The sequence below is a fragment of the Sceloporus undulatus genome, chromosome 4, assembly GCF_019175285.1.
Source record: "Sceloporus undulatus isolate JIND9_A2432 ecotype Alabama chromosome 4, SceUnd_v1.1, whole genome shotgun sequence".
NCBI lineage: Eukaryota > Metazoa > Chordata > Lepidosauria > Squamata > Phrynosomatidae > Sceloporus > Sceloporus undulatus.
In genome coordinates, this window is record NC_056525.1 from 147,977,200 (window position 1) to 147,991,968 (window position 14,769).

Genomic DNA, 14,769 nt, shown 5'->3' on the forward strand with positions numbered 1-14,769 from the left:
TTTTATCAGTGTGTTGGAAATTGCTGCTGGGAGCAAATGGCAACCAGATCTGAATAATAAAAATGTTTTGGTGCTCACAGGCTTTCTGCAGATCAGCTAATCAGCATGATTTTATTGACAATCCCAGTAGGATGCAGCACATTTGTTTTTCAAGCACTTTATATATCTCAGCTTAGGTCTGATCTTACATTTTACACCCTATCAAGCTGTAGACATAAGTGGAAGCATTCTGAATCACAGCACTTTGCAGATATGAGATGATGGCTGTATCCAAACTGCAGAACTAATCCAGTATTATACCACTTTTAAGTTCCATGGCTCCATCATATGGAATCCTGGGAATTGTAGTTTGTTGTGGCAGCAGAACTCTCAGACAGAGAAGTCTAAATGTCTCACACAACCACAGTTCCCATAATCAACAGCACTGAGCCATGGCAGTTAAAGTTGTATCAAAGTGGATTATTTCTACAGTGAAGATGCAGCCGAAGAGAGATTGTTATATGACTGATGATTCAACAATTGGTTCTCACACTTCCTAAAAAAACTTGTGCTGTACATTTTGTGGCATACATTCATTTCACAATAAATGGAAAACTGGCCTTCATTTGCCACTATACTGCTATATATGAATGTATTAATATGTTATCCTTTTTATATCAATTTGTTACTCATTTGAAGAAGGAGAAATTAATAAAGTAATAAATTGGGGACTGAAGGAAAAAGTAAGACCACAATTCTTATGGGGGGCGGGGGTTGTCCTCTTTTTGCCTTCACATAGTACCTACACCTTTTGAGGTGCTACCTGAGGTTGGCTTTCTCCTCCAAAGGTGAATCTTCCTTTTTTTCAGAGTTGGGAGAGAGTCCTTTGGCTATTTGATTGCTATCCCAGAGGCAATAGGATCATAGCCTAAAAATCAAGATGAGAAAATCCATGGCTGGCCCAGTGAATTCCCTGTGGAGACTAGAGCTGAGATCCCCCAAATACCAAATGAATACACTGGCCACTAAACTACACCATCTCCCAAATCAAGATATTTTCCATAAATTGATAGATGGAAAGGTTGGTCGTGGAAGGAGACATGTATAACAGTTGAAGGTTAAAATTGCTCATCTCCATCTTTTGCACATCAACCATGCAGTGAATGTTTCTAGACAGTCTGAGATGAGAGGAGGGGAAGGAAGACCACAGTCCTGTGAAGGATGATCTTAATGGCTATCATTCATAATCTAGCAAGGGCTACTTTTAATATGGTGCTTTTTTCACTTCATTAAGGCTGAAAATCACTTCATTAAGGCTGGAAATGAAATCAGTAATTCTAGTAAATAAAAGTTTCCATTATTCAAATACATACACTAAACCAGCTGTTAAAGGACACTTTAATTTCCTGAATCACGGGATGGCTAATATGTTTAAAGGTAACTTTCTTTGTCTCTTCTGCATGTTTCATTGTAGTTGAGGCTTACTGGCTGGTACTATATATTTCTGAGTGAATCAAGTATGCAAAGTGAAGCCATCGTGTCCCTGAAGTCCTTTCAATGTGTATTTTGGCTTCCTTTGTGACGAAGAGTTGAAATGCATGTTGAAGGAAAGATCAGGCATCATGTTCCAAGGATAAGAGTGGGTTATGTTGTCTGGCAGCTTTGCTGGGAATCAGGCTATTTTTTACTATACCTACACCAAATTTTAGCTTTACCCCTGTGAAAATGCTCTAACATGTTTTTGTATGTGAGTTGCAAAGCCTTTACACAGCTAATTCTGCGGCAATGTCACCTTTTTCAGCGATGCTTCTATAGAAGCTTCATGGTCCTCGGTAGGCAATGACCCGTCAGGCTCTGAAAATTTAAGTGCTGTTAGTGAAGGGTAAGAGCTAATGGATACTAGCAAGTAGACATGAATTGCTGACTCACTGAAAACATTGTGCAAGCACTGTTTGCCTGCTGTTATTTATGGAGGACAAAAGGCTACAAACAGGGGGAAACAACCCAACTAATTTCCCTGTAGACAAGAAGTCAGATTTTATGGTCCTGAAATGAATGGCAGCTAAATGTTGTTCCATCCATTAAGTAGGGTGCATGAGGGGAACACAATATTCCCTCCATTGTGAATGCTGAAGTAGGTGTAGGCAAAGACATTAGTCCTGCAGAAGATCATTTAGTGCAAAATAGTTTATTAAGGCAATATGAATGATATATTACCCGAGCTTCTATTTCTGACAGGAATTTAATTCTTGATTGGTAAATACCCAAATGGTTTTGTGGTCAATTAATCATTTTATGCATATTTGACAGTCTTAAATATTTTGTGATTAGAGTGTTGCTGTTGTGAAGGGATCAAAGCTGTGATCGCATATACCCACCTAGCCAATGAACTCAATGGGGCATATTGTGAGTGAGAGAATTGTGATGTGCATTGTGTTGGGTCATGCATATATTTGCATGAAATTATGCTTCGGTGATTTCCCATCCAAGTACTAACCAGGGCTTCCAAGATCAGACATGTTTTATGTCTGATCTTGGAATCCCTGGTTTGCATTTGGATGGGAAGTCACCAATGACTACTGGGTGCTGTAGGCTATATTTCAGAGGAAGGAACTAGCAAAACAATCTCTGCGTATTCCTTGCCTAAGAAAACCCTACAAAATTCATGGGGGTCGCCAAAGGTTGACAGGTGACTTGAAAAAGCATACACATACACACACATGTATAGGGAACCTTTGGGACACCAGATGTTTTGGCCCAATTCCCAGAAGCCTCAAATGTCATGGCAAATGGAAAGGAATTCTGGGAGTTATAGTCCAAATTAATTGAAGGGTCAAGGTTCCCCAACCCTCATCTAAACTTTAAAAACACCATTAGGACTCTGTTAAGAATTCAGGTGCCTAGACGTAAGAATAAATAGGCTTCTCAAAGAATTGTTTTTCTGGAAATAGGGGAAGCAAGGAATAGCGTGAACAAATGAAACAAAACACAACAGCCTCGGTGGAAAACACAGGAACTTGCTGCTGGATGCTATGTATTATATTTTAAGCAATACACTATTATAATTTGCGTGGGGTCTTTCTTTTTTTCCCCTAGGCGCAGCAGAATACAAAGACCAGGTATTCCCAGTTCACATACAAACCCAGTTATACTCTGATTGCTCTTAGTGTGACTTACACATTTTCTAATATATAGACTGTACTGATGGTAGAAATGTTGGAACAAGCCCCGAGGCCAAGGATTTCTGCACAATAGAACATGTGCTTGCATATATCCACCCATGAACTTGTATAACCTGCCATATGAACCACTCACCCTGTTCTGCAGTAGACTGGCTAAAAATACAGATGTGTGCATTTAGCATGCTTAATGTCCTTTGTGTAGGTCAGTTATTATGTCTAAGACTCACAATTACACCCAAAGGCATACAGAACGAACTTATATAACGAAGAATACTATGAAAAAGCCTCTAATATTCTTTTTAGTTCTGCTGCTGCTTTTGTTTCATGACCAACACCTTCATATTCCCCTGCCGTATTTTCATATGAAGCCAGAGGCCAGTGACTTCTGTAAAGACAAATCTAACAAAAACATAAGAAAAACAAAGTTATGGAGGCCAGGATCCTGCACTGAAGATGTGGAGCACAGCTTCACAAATAGGTTGGTAGTGTCACCTCTTTAGTGAATTGCAACACCAAATGTGCATGTGCATGTGATTTATTTATTTATTTATGTATTTATTTCAAAGATTTATTAATCCCACCTTTCTCCCACAATGGGATTCAAGGTGGGTTTATGTGCAGTGATTTATATGCAGTGGCATTGCTCTTGCATCCTTGAACTGAATATGACCTTTCCACATTATATAAAAATGTTTAACTGCTTCTATAGAACTTATGCACACACGGGAGCAGCAGGATGCTATCCAATGGTTTCACTTTGATGGAGTGATGCTGGACTTTAGCACTTAAGTTAAGACCAGTGGACTGTTTTATTTGGGGAGGGGGGGTGCAGTTCTTCTAGGCACTAACAATCTGCAAGATCTTACAGGCTGAAAGTTTAAAAAATGGGCAATTAGCCAAAGTAATAATTTATAGCCCACACAATCACAAGAAATCTGGGTAGGTTACAGCAATAAAAATACATAGAGAATACAATGACTTTCCCGGGTCAAAAGGGTCCCCCAGTGAGGAAATTATTTTCACCATTTCCGAAGGTCCACGGATATGGGAATTTTTTCACCGTTCTGGAAGCGATCCTCGATTTGGATATTTTTGACAGTTTCTGAATGTACTAAGGTTGGGGATTACTTTTTAGGGTCAGAGTTAGGGTTTAGGGTTAGGTTTAGGATTAGGATTAAGGGTTTGGATTCGGGTAAGGGTTAGAGTTTAGTGTTAACATTAGGGTTTAGGGTTAGGGTTAGGCAAGAAAAATTTTAGGCCAATTTTTTTATTTATTAGAAACCATACTACAAGGCATCACATTTTCACAATTTACAAAAAATTACAGTAATTTCAAATTATAATAATATCAAAACATTATATCAATTTTTCATCAAAATAAAACAATAAAAATTAATATATTACATATTTTATATATTAAATAATACACACACACACACCTCAAAATCTCAGTTTCTAAACAAAACCTGCAATGTACAAACTCTATCATCATTTTCAAATTATACCTGAGTGAGACCCTTCTAACCAACTCCACCATTTTGTCCATTTATGCTTTGAGATTTTCTTTCTATCAAACTTAGCTTGTTCCCTTAATCTATTTATTACAAAAGTGACTGCCCCTTCTTCACTTGCTACTTTTTTGGTTTTCCCTTCTGTGTATCTTTGAATGCCCAGTATCATTAACACATAAAGATTAATCAATCGAACAGTCGACCGAGGTAAATCCCAATGCTACCTTTGGTTTTCCCTTGCTTTCTCTGTACCCTTTCCTTGATCTCCTTTCTCTGGGCCTGTAAAGCCCTCTCCTGGTTCTTTCCCTGGCCAGATCCCTTCCCAATGCTGCTCAGCAAGGAATGGCCAACGCAAATGTTTTGCCAAGGCTTTCCATACAGGTTTCACTGTCCAAGGCTTTCCATACAGGTTTCACTGTCACACATTCAGAGACAAAGTGTGGAAACGTTTCCCTTTCAAAGGAGGGAGGTGTCGACCCCAAAGATCGTCGGTTCACACAGCCAATTCTTGGACATATCCGATCCCTTTCTGATTTCCATGGATTTGTTATCCCTATATTATAAACTTGATGATACATTCTCCAACGTACTTCCCACATGGAGAAGGGTATACTGTATGTACGTTTTTTTAAAAGACCCAAGTCTGCCTTACTCAGCTTGAGATACTCTGACCTGTCTAATTTCCTTTCCTGTCTTTCTCTGAATGGTCTAAGAAAACTAGACTCCATAACGTGTTCATAAATTTGCTTCGTTATATCTTTAGTTGAACCTTTTCCTTCCTTCAACATTGCTGAAGGGATCTTCCACTGATTCACTGCCATGGCCATCTCTATCACAAAACCTGCCATCTTGAGCTTTGATCCTGGCATTAAGCGAGGACTGAGCTCCTCTTTTTCTCACCAGAGCTTTCCCCATTTGACATTTAGCCATTCATTTCCTTGCACTCCATAAAAGCCTTCTACTTTCTGACCTTGGCTTCTCAGGCTTCGTTCTCGTTTGGTTTAAATCATACCTGTCAGATAGATCTTTTGCAGTGGTCTTGGGTGGCCAGACTTCATCCTCTGTTCCCCTATCTGTTGGAGTTCCTCAGGGTTCTGTTTTGGGTCCCCTCTTGTTCTCTCTATACACACTGTCTCTGGGTAAACTTATCAGCTCTTTCGGTTTCTCTTATCATCTGTACGCCAATGATACCCAGCTCTATCTTTCTACCCCTGACGTTTCGCCAGAGCTTGAGCAGCAAGTTTCATCTTATCTGACAGCTGTCTCCCACTGGATGCGCCATTGCTGCTTGAAGCTCAACATGTCCAAGACGGAGCTTCTTGTTTTCCCTCCTAAGCCCACCTTTCAATATTCCTTTTCTATCTCTGTCAACAACATCTCTATTCAGCCGGTCCAGGAAGCCCCCAGTCTTGGTTTCATTTTTGACTCCTCTCTCTCATTTATCCCTCAGATTCAGGCCAAGGTCTGTAGATTTTTTCTCTATAATATTTCCAAAATCCATCCATACCTCTCTGCTTCTACTGCAAAGACTTTGGTCCATGCCCTAGTGGTTTCTCGATTTGACTACTGCAATCTTCTTTTGGCAGGGCTTCCTCTCTCTCACCTCAGCCCAATGATTTCTGTTCAGTACTCAGCTGCTCATATTACCTGACTCACTTGCCGGTTTGACCATGTCTCCCCTCTGTATTTTTATTGCTGTAACCTACCCGGATTTCTTGTGATTGTGTGGGCTATAAATTATTACTTTGGCTAATTGCCCATTTTTAAAACTTTCAGCCTATAATATCTTGCAGATTGCTAGTGCCTAGAAGAACTGCACCCCCCCCCCAAATAAAACAGTCCACTGGTCCACTGCTAAAGTCCAGCATCACTCCATCAAAGTGAAACCATTGGATAGCATCCTGCTGCTCCCTTGTGTGCATAAGTTCTATAGAAGCAGTTAAACACTTTTATATAATGTGGAGAGGTCATATTCAGTTCAAGGATGCAAGACTTCAGCCACCATTTTTAAAAACAAAATGGCGCCCGGAGCGGCATGGAAACGGGGCAATCGGCGGCAGGACTGTGCGGGCCGTAGGTTGCCAACCCCTGCTTTAGACTGATCTACTTACAGAATCCCTTTTGTTTCCCTAACTCTTCCCGTCCCTTGGAAAAATTCTCTCAACAAAGCTAAGGATTCTGTCGTTTTCCTTCCAGGCACCACACTCGTCTGAGTACGTTCCACCAGTTTCAATAGGACCTTTACCAATCTATTGTTCAGGACTTTGGCTAAAATCCTGTAGTCCACATTAGTGAGGGTGTTGGGATGCCAGTTTTCTGGAAACGTGACATCTCCTGTCTTGGGGAGGAAAATAAGGAGACCGGTATAAAAACTATCTCCTAAGTTCTCTGTCCCCATAGCGGTGTTAAAAAGTCCTGCCAAGATATCACTCAAGGTGTCTTTAAACTTTTTATATAAACTATAATTGAGGCAGTCAGGGCCAGGGGTCGACTTGACCCTCCCTTCCGCAATATCTCTCGTTACCTCCTCTGGTGTGATGGGTCTACGAAACCCTTCCTTCTCCTCTTCAGTCAAGAGACCCTGGCTATCCCTATTTACCCTTTTCAAGAACTTATCTATTGTCTCAGCTTCAATGTGTTGTCCCTCGTACAATTCTCGATACAGCTGTCTCATCAGCATAAGCATCTCCCTAGTATTGTTAACAGTCTGACCCTCTTTTGCGTTTTGGAGGCTAGTCATTTCCTCATTTCTAATCTTTCCTATCCTGTCTTTTTCCCATTCTCCTTTCTCCAAAATCAGTCCTTTTGTCCCATTCCTCTCCCTTTCTACCCTGATCTTCCTCTGTTTTTTGTGATATTCTGTAATCTTTATCTTGACTTTATCCAGCTTTTGCTGATCATAAGGAAACCCCTTACTAATCCTATAATAGATTTCAAAAAGAGATAAAGTGCTTCTTGGTAATCTTTTAGCTCTTGTTTATAATAGCCTTTCAGTAACTGCCCACACCATTCTTTCATTGCTCTTTTTAGCTCTTCCCACCATGAAATTGGGACAAAAATCTCCTTTTCCTTTTAATAATTCCAGAAGAGCGATTTTCTTTTCCAGCTCTAGGACACACCTTTCATCTTCCATCATTCGTGGTGAGATTCTCCACAGAGGCCTCCCCTTCTCAACTTTGGTTCCCAACCGGAATCCTATCCTAACCATCCCACGATCAGACCATGGATTGAGAATTACTATGGTACTTTCTGGAATCAAACATTTTTCTCCCCATATTCGATCTAAACGACTTGCAAAATGTGGGTGGAAAAAGGTAAACGCAACTGCTTCCAACAAAGGATAATTTGAAACAAAAGTTTTTCTCCCCCAAGATGGAAAAAAATCTAACTGGGTCTCTATTAAAAGACCTTTATATTCTAACTTCAACTCTTTAGCTAATAACTCTTGTAAGCCTCATTCTTCATTTGTGAGAGGATTTTCCTTCTTCCCTTGTCCAAGTTGCTAATAATAATAATAATAATAATAATAATAATAATAATAATAATAATAATAATAATAGGATTTATTTATATCACTAGGAATCCGGGCAGCTTACAACAGAGGGGATAATAGATGGTTCCCTGCCCTTAGGCTTACAATCTAAAAAGACATGACACAAAAGGAGAAAGGAATGGTGGTGGGAAAGGAGATGAGGTCTAGTGGTTATTCTCTCCCTCTGAAGCCTGGAACAAAGCAGATAGACTGCAGGGAGGGCTCTTCTTCTTCAGACTAGCCCTGATGGAGCTGGGGCTGCCTGGTCACTCCCTCACAGGCCAGTAGATGACAGTTATGGAAGAAGGAGTCTCTTCTGGAGTTGGGCCTGCCTGGTCAGCACCCTCATAGGCTGAAGGATGACAGTTATGGAGGGAGGAGTCTCTTCTTTCAGGCTAGCCTTGATGGAGCTGGGGCTGCCTGGTCAACTCCCTCATAGGCCGGAAGATGACAGTTATGGAGGGAGGAGTCTCTTCTTTCAGGCTGGCCCTGATGGAGCTGGGGCTGCCTGGTCAACTTCCTCACGGGCCGGAAGATGACAGTTATGGAAGCAGGAGTCTCTTCTTTCAGGCTAGCCCTGATGGAGCTGGGGCTGCCTGGTCAACTCCCTCGTGGGCCAGAAGATGACAGTTATGGAGGGAGGAGTCTCTTATGGAGCCGGGCCTGCCTGGTCAACACCCTGATAGGCCGGAGCATGACAGTTATGGAGGGAGGAGTCTCTTCTTTCAGGCTAGCCCTGATGGAGCTGGGGCTGCCTGTTCACTCCCTCGCAGGCCGGAAGATGACAGTAATAATAATGATAATGATCACCAATTAGCAGACGTTAATCCTCTTTTGCATTAGCCTCCCAGCCTGAGGCCTGCAATCAGCACAGAACAATATACATGCAAATCACTCCTGCATTTCCAGGCTCACACAATATTTATACACCCACTTTTTCCAGGCAAGCATTCTCGAAGATGCCAACCACAGATGCTGGCAAAACGTCAGGAAGAAAATCTTCTAAAACATGGCCACATAGCCCGAAAAAACCACAAAAAACTATGGATGCCGGCCATGATAGCCTTTGACTTCACTCTGCTATTAAAGTCCCCTAAAATCATCAAATCCCTACTCATCTCCACATAATCTCTCAACGACTGCCACAACCATTGTCTTTCATTCAGTGTTACCGGACTATCGGTAACGGGACATCGAGAAATATATTTGGGTGTCATCAGCATACTGATAACACCTGGCCCCATATCCACGGATGATTTCTCCCAGCGGCTTCATATAAATCTTGAATAGCATAGGGGACAGGATGGCGCCTTGAGGGACACCACAATTAAGCTCTGTCTTTGAAGAGCAACTGTCCCTGAGCATCACCTTCTGGAACCTACCTGAGAGGAAGGCGCGGAACCACTGGAGTGCAGTGCCTCCAATTCCTAGCTCTCCCAGGCGTTCCAGGAGGATGGCATGGTCTATTGTGTCAAATGCCACTGAGAGGTCTAGCAGCACCAACAGGGTCATGCTTCCTCTGTCAATGCTTAGAGGAAGGTCATCAGTTAGAGCAACCATGGCAGTCTCCACCCCAAATCCTGTCCTGAAGCCGGTTTGAAATGGGTCTAGATAATCGGTTTCATCCAAGACCACTTGGAGCTGAAGATCAACTGCCCTCTCGATCACCTTGCTCAAAAATGGCAGATGAGAAACAGGCCTATAATTGTTCATGTCCAGGGGGTCTAGTGTGGTTTTTTCAAGAGTTCAAGGAGTGGTGTAAAAGTCACTTCTTTCAAAGAGGATGGTATTTGGCCCTCCCAAAGGAAAAGCATGATGATACCTCTAAGAAGTGCCATCAATGCTCACTCTCCTGGATGGCCAGCAATGATGGGTAGGGCTCAAGAGGGCATGTGGTCTTCTCACCTTTCCAAGCATTGTACACGTCCTCAATCACTAGCTCAATCCGATCCAGTCTAATCTCATAAACGGGTTTTCTGGACACCTGCTTCAACTTTGGCATCCAAATGGGCTCTTATTTGAGAGATTTTGTTTGCAAAGTGGTTGTTGAAAGTGTCGCCGCAGGCTTGTTGTTGGGTTAAGCAGTGGGTTCTGGTAGATGGCATCACCGTCAGTTCCCCACCACCCAAACAGCTTGCCAGGTGAAACTTTGCAGACGCAATGCAGGCAGACGGATGATTCTATTTCGCTGCTTTAATTGCCCTCCGTAAGAAAAAAGGAATTTCTTAGGTGAGTTCTGTCAGATAAGTGACCAGATTTTGCCAATCGTGCTCTAGTCATTGTCCCACCCCCTTCATATTCTTCAGCTCTCCGGTGTACCGCTTCCGATTTGAAGTGGGTCGGAAAGGACACTCGGAAGCAATTGTGTGATGGCCTAGTAAGATCGGTGTTCCACATATTTACAAGGCTTCAACAGAATCACTGGTATTATCAACCCTCATACCCTCTAGAGCTTTCTGGAATCCGATCGGTTCCATTCACTTTCAAGCGGACATTTAATGGGTTACTCCAGCCCATTAGAGGGGAGCAGACAGTGGCTCTTAGTTGCCCTGACCAGGAAATGATCCGTCCATGACAAATGAGGAGTATTAACTACCTCTGCTAGGGACATTCCTGCTTGTACTAAAGACCGCATCGAGAGTATGACCTGCACAATGTGTGTTGTCTGTTGCCAATTGGGAGAGCCCATGCCTGTCATGGATTCCATGAACTCCCGAGTTGCACTGTTTAAACTACACTAAAGTGGGATGTTGAAGTCGCCAGGATAAAAAGCCTGGCACTCCAACAGCAACTCGAGAACAGCTGTTTCAGCTCAGATAGGGGAGTTTAAGCAACGGGGCGGATGGTAGACCAACAGATCCTATACTGCCCCTGGTCTCTCAGGTGCAAGGAACATACACTCGAAGCGGTTGTGCTCATTTCCCCCATTAAAACCCTGATCCTCCACTATTTCCCTTTTTAGAGAAAATGGAGGCCAAGAGGTGTCTTTATCCCCGGTTTGCCCTTGGGCATCTTCTTCCCACACCAGGACTTCTCCTTTCCTCACTCTTTCTTTTGCTGTGGAAAAGAATTGAAAAAAGCCCTTTCTCTGGCTTTAATCTGCCTGGTAAATTTAATTTCATTCTGCGCTTTAGCTTATCTTCCCCATCTGAACACTGGATATCTTGAATTCCTCTTTGGTGCTTTCCCCATTTTTTGTACATGCTTTTTTTAAAAACAACACTTAGCTCAGTTGAACGTTTTCTAGTTAGATTTTGGTTCCTTAGACATCTTTTGTTTTTCCTTCTTAAAACTTTCCACAGGTTTTGGCTTGAGCCTTTGTACCTCGTGTTATTATTAAGAAACTCCCATCCTCCTGAACTCCCTTCTCTTTCAGGATTCCTTGCCATGAAATACAACCAGTTAATTCCCAAGTTTACAGAAACCGGCTTCCTTAAAGTGGAGAATGGTTGTCCATGGCTTCCCTTCATGTTGAAAACATCCCAAGAGAGGAGCTCGGTCGGTCACTACGACAAAGGAGGATCTCCCACTGACCAGGTTTTTCTCTTGTCCTCCCTTTGGTCAGGCCAGGTTGAACCCATTTGCCTTCACCTTTGGACCAATGAAAGTGTGTGCAAGAAAGGAAAGAAATTTTGGGACCTGATGTTATTGGCAGAGGTTGACTGCCATGTATATATCAGGATAGTCGGAGTCTGCCATTAACCACTAACTCTCTCTTTTTTGAAAAATGTGGCTCATCTCTTCCCGGAGGCATCAGCTACATCCTGAACCCTGGTCTCCAGAATCAGGCTCTCTCTAGTTGTCAGTTATTTTCCCTCTTTTTGTTAAAAACAACAACAATTATATAGGGTTTTTTTTTGGGGGGGGGGTTGGGCTATGTGCCATGTTCTAGAAGGTTTCTTCCTAACGTTTCGCCAGCTTCTGTGGCTGGCATCTGCATGAGAATGATCTTCTCTGAAGATGCCCCAAAGATGCTGGCACAAACATCAAGAGAACTCTTCTGAACATGGTACATAACCCCCAAAATCCACAAAAAACTATGGATGCCGCCATCAAACCCTTTGACTTCAAACAAGAATTATACTCTTGGTGATCAAGAGAAATGCTGCAAAGAAGTCTGCCCCGGTTTCAGTAAGGCTTTCTCCTCTTTTGTGGTCCTTTCATGGGGTACAGAGGTCCAATGTGGCTCAAACGCTTTTTTAATTTGTTAAAATTTTTATTAGATTTTAAAATGTATAAAAGGTTTAATAACATCCAGTCACAGGAAAATAGAAAAAGAAATGAAGAAGAAAACCATTCCTATACATCACATAATATCTATCTAAAATACTACTCAGTACACAGAATCTAAAGTCATAAAAACAAACAAATCTGTCACAAAGCAAAATGGTCTAAAACAGAAAAGAACTCAGAAGCCCTTAAACTATAATGTGAAAAGAAACCGTTTGGAAAATTATTTTCATGCCAAATCTGACTAAATCTACTTGATAGAGTAACTAATAATTAAGCTAAATTATTCATCATTAAGTCTCCTATTGCTCAAGAAAATATATAGTGTTTCCAATTTTTATCTAATTTAATCTTGTATACTATCTATTATTTTATAGTATTTTGTAGAATGTACACCATTGGTAGGTTTCCTTTTTATCCTTTTATTGTCTGTATGTAAGTGCTGTGTAAATCTACAGAGCTATATAAATAAAAAGAATAATAATAATAATAAATTTCCAAAAATCCTCAATTTCGTTTATCTTTTATAGTCTTTTATAGGCTTGCTTGAAGAGATCTGTCTTCAACTGTCTTTAACTCGGCAAGGCCACGTAGGGCTTTATAGGTAAAACCGACATTTGTTTTGGCCCGGAAGCTAATTGGCAGCCAGTGTAGAGATTTCAGCACCGGCGTAATGTGCTCTGATCTCAGTGTCTTGGTGAATCAGTCTGGTAGCAGCATTGAATCATTTGGAGCTTCCGAACTTGATACAAAGTTACCTCATGTAGAGAGCATTACAAAAATCTAACAAGAGATTACCAGTGCATGTACTACTGTTTCAGGTCCTCCTGAGCCAGGTAGGGATTCAGTTGGAGTATCAAGCCAGAAGCTGATACATGCACTCCTGGCTATCGCCTCCACCTGAGCTGTCAACTGTAGAGACAAAGTCCCAGGAGCACCCAAAACTGTGGACTTCATTCTACAAGGGGAGTGTTGACGTCAAGATGGGTTGGCGATCTCCTCCTGCGCACAAGGGGCACCTATCACGAGCACTCCGTTTTTTCTGGTTCAGCTTAGTTTGTTCCTCATCAAGCCCATTACAGACTCAAGGCAGCATTCAGAGGAGAGATTCATCCTTAGTCACTGCAGCAGTCGGAGACATAGAGAAGTGAATTTGGGTGTCCTCGGCATATTGATAACACCGCGCCCTATGTCTCCGGATGATCTCTCCCAGTGGCTTCATTGTAAATGTTTAAAAAGCATGGAGAAAGAATAGCATCCTGAGGGACACCAATGTCAGTTCCTCAGTAGTTTCTTGCCTGTGTGGGTTCTGTTGATGTTTTATAGATTTCCACTGTGACTGAAGCTTTCCCACATTCCATGCATTTATATGGTTTCTCTCCTGTGGGTTCCTTGATGTTTATGTAGATTTCCACTGTGACTGAAGCTCTTCCACATTCCATGCATTTATATGGTTTCTCTCCTGTGTGGGTTCTTTTATGTTTATGTAGATTTCCACTGGATGAAGCTTTCCACATTCCATGCATTATATGGTTTTCTCCCCTGTGTGAGTTCTTTGATGTAGACATAGATTATTACTCATGAAGATCTTACCACATTCCATGCATTTATATGGTTTTCTCCCTGTATGTGTTTCTTTGTGTTTATGTAGATTCCACTGTGATTGAATCTCTTCCTGCCATTCCATCATTTAAAGGGTTTCTCTCCTATGTGAGTTGTTTTATGTAGACGTAGAGTTCCATATCACTGAAGCTCTTACCGCATTCCATGCATTTATATGGTTTCTCCTCTGTATGTGTTCTTTGATGTTTTATGTAGATCTCCACTGTGATTGAATCTCTTTCTGATTCCATGCATTTATATGGTTTCTCCTGTGTGGATTCTTGATGTTTATGTAGATCTCCACTGGATGAAGCTCTTCCACATTCCATGCATTTATATGGTTCTCCCCGTGTGCGTTCTTTTATGTAGACGTAGATTATGACTCCGATTGAAGCTCTTCCCACATTCCATGCATTTATATGTTTCTCCCCTGTATGGTGTCTTTGATGTTATGTAGATCTCCATCGTGACTGAAGCTCTACCCATTCCATGCATTTTATGGTTTTCTCCTGTGTGGGTTTCTTTGATGTTATAGTATATCTCCACTGTGACTGAAGCTCTTCCACATTCAATGATTTATATGGTATTCTCCCTGTGTGCTGTTCTTTGATGTAGAGAGATTATTACTCCATGAAGCTCTTCCCACATTCCATGCATTTATTGGTTTCTCCCTGTAGTGTTCTTTGATGTTTATGTAGATCTCGCTGTGACTGAACATCTTACCGCATTCCAG

At 41.7% G+C, this 14,769-nt stretch overlaps 1 protein-coding gene across 1 annotated transcript in view; it reads left to right on the top strand.

Moving 5' to 3' along the window:
* Window positions 1-14,769, top strand: part of LOC121929079 (zinc finger protein 239-like) — a gene marked incomplete at its 3' end in the record, with an annotated part of 257,852 nt that overhangs the window by 238,910 nt on the left and 4,173 nt on the right. The gene's annotated exons all lie outside the window — the stretch shown is intronic.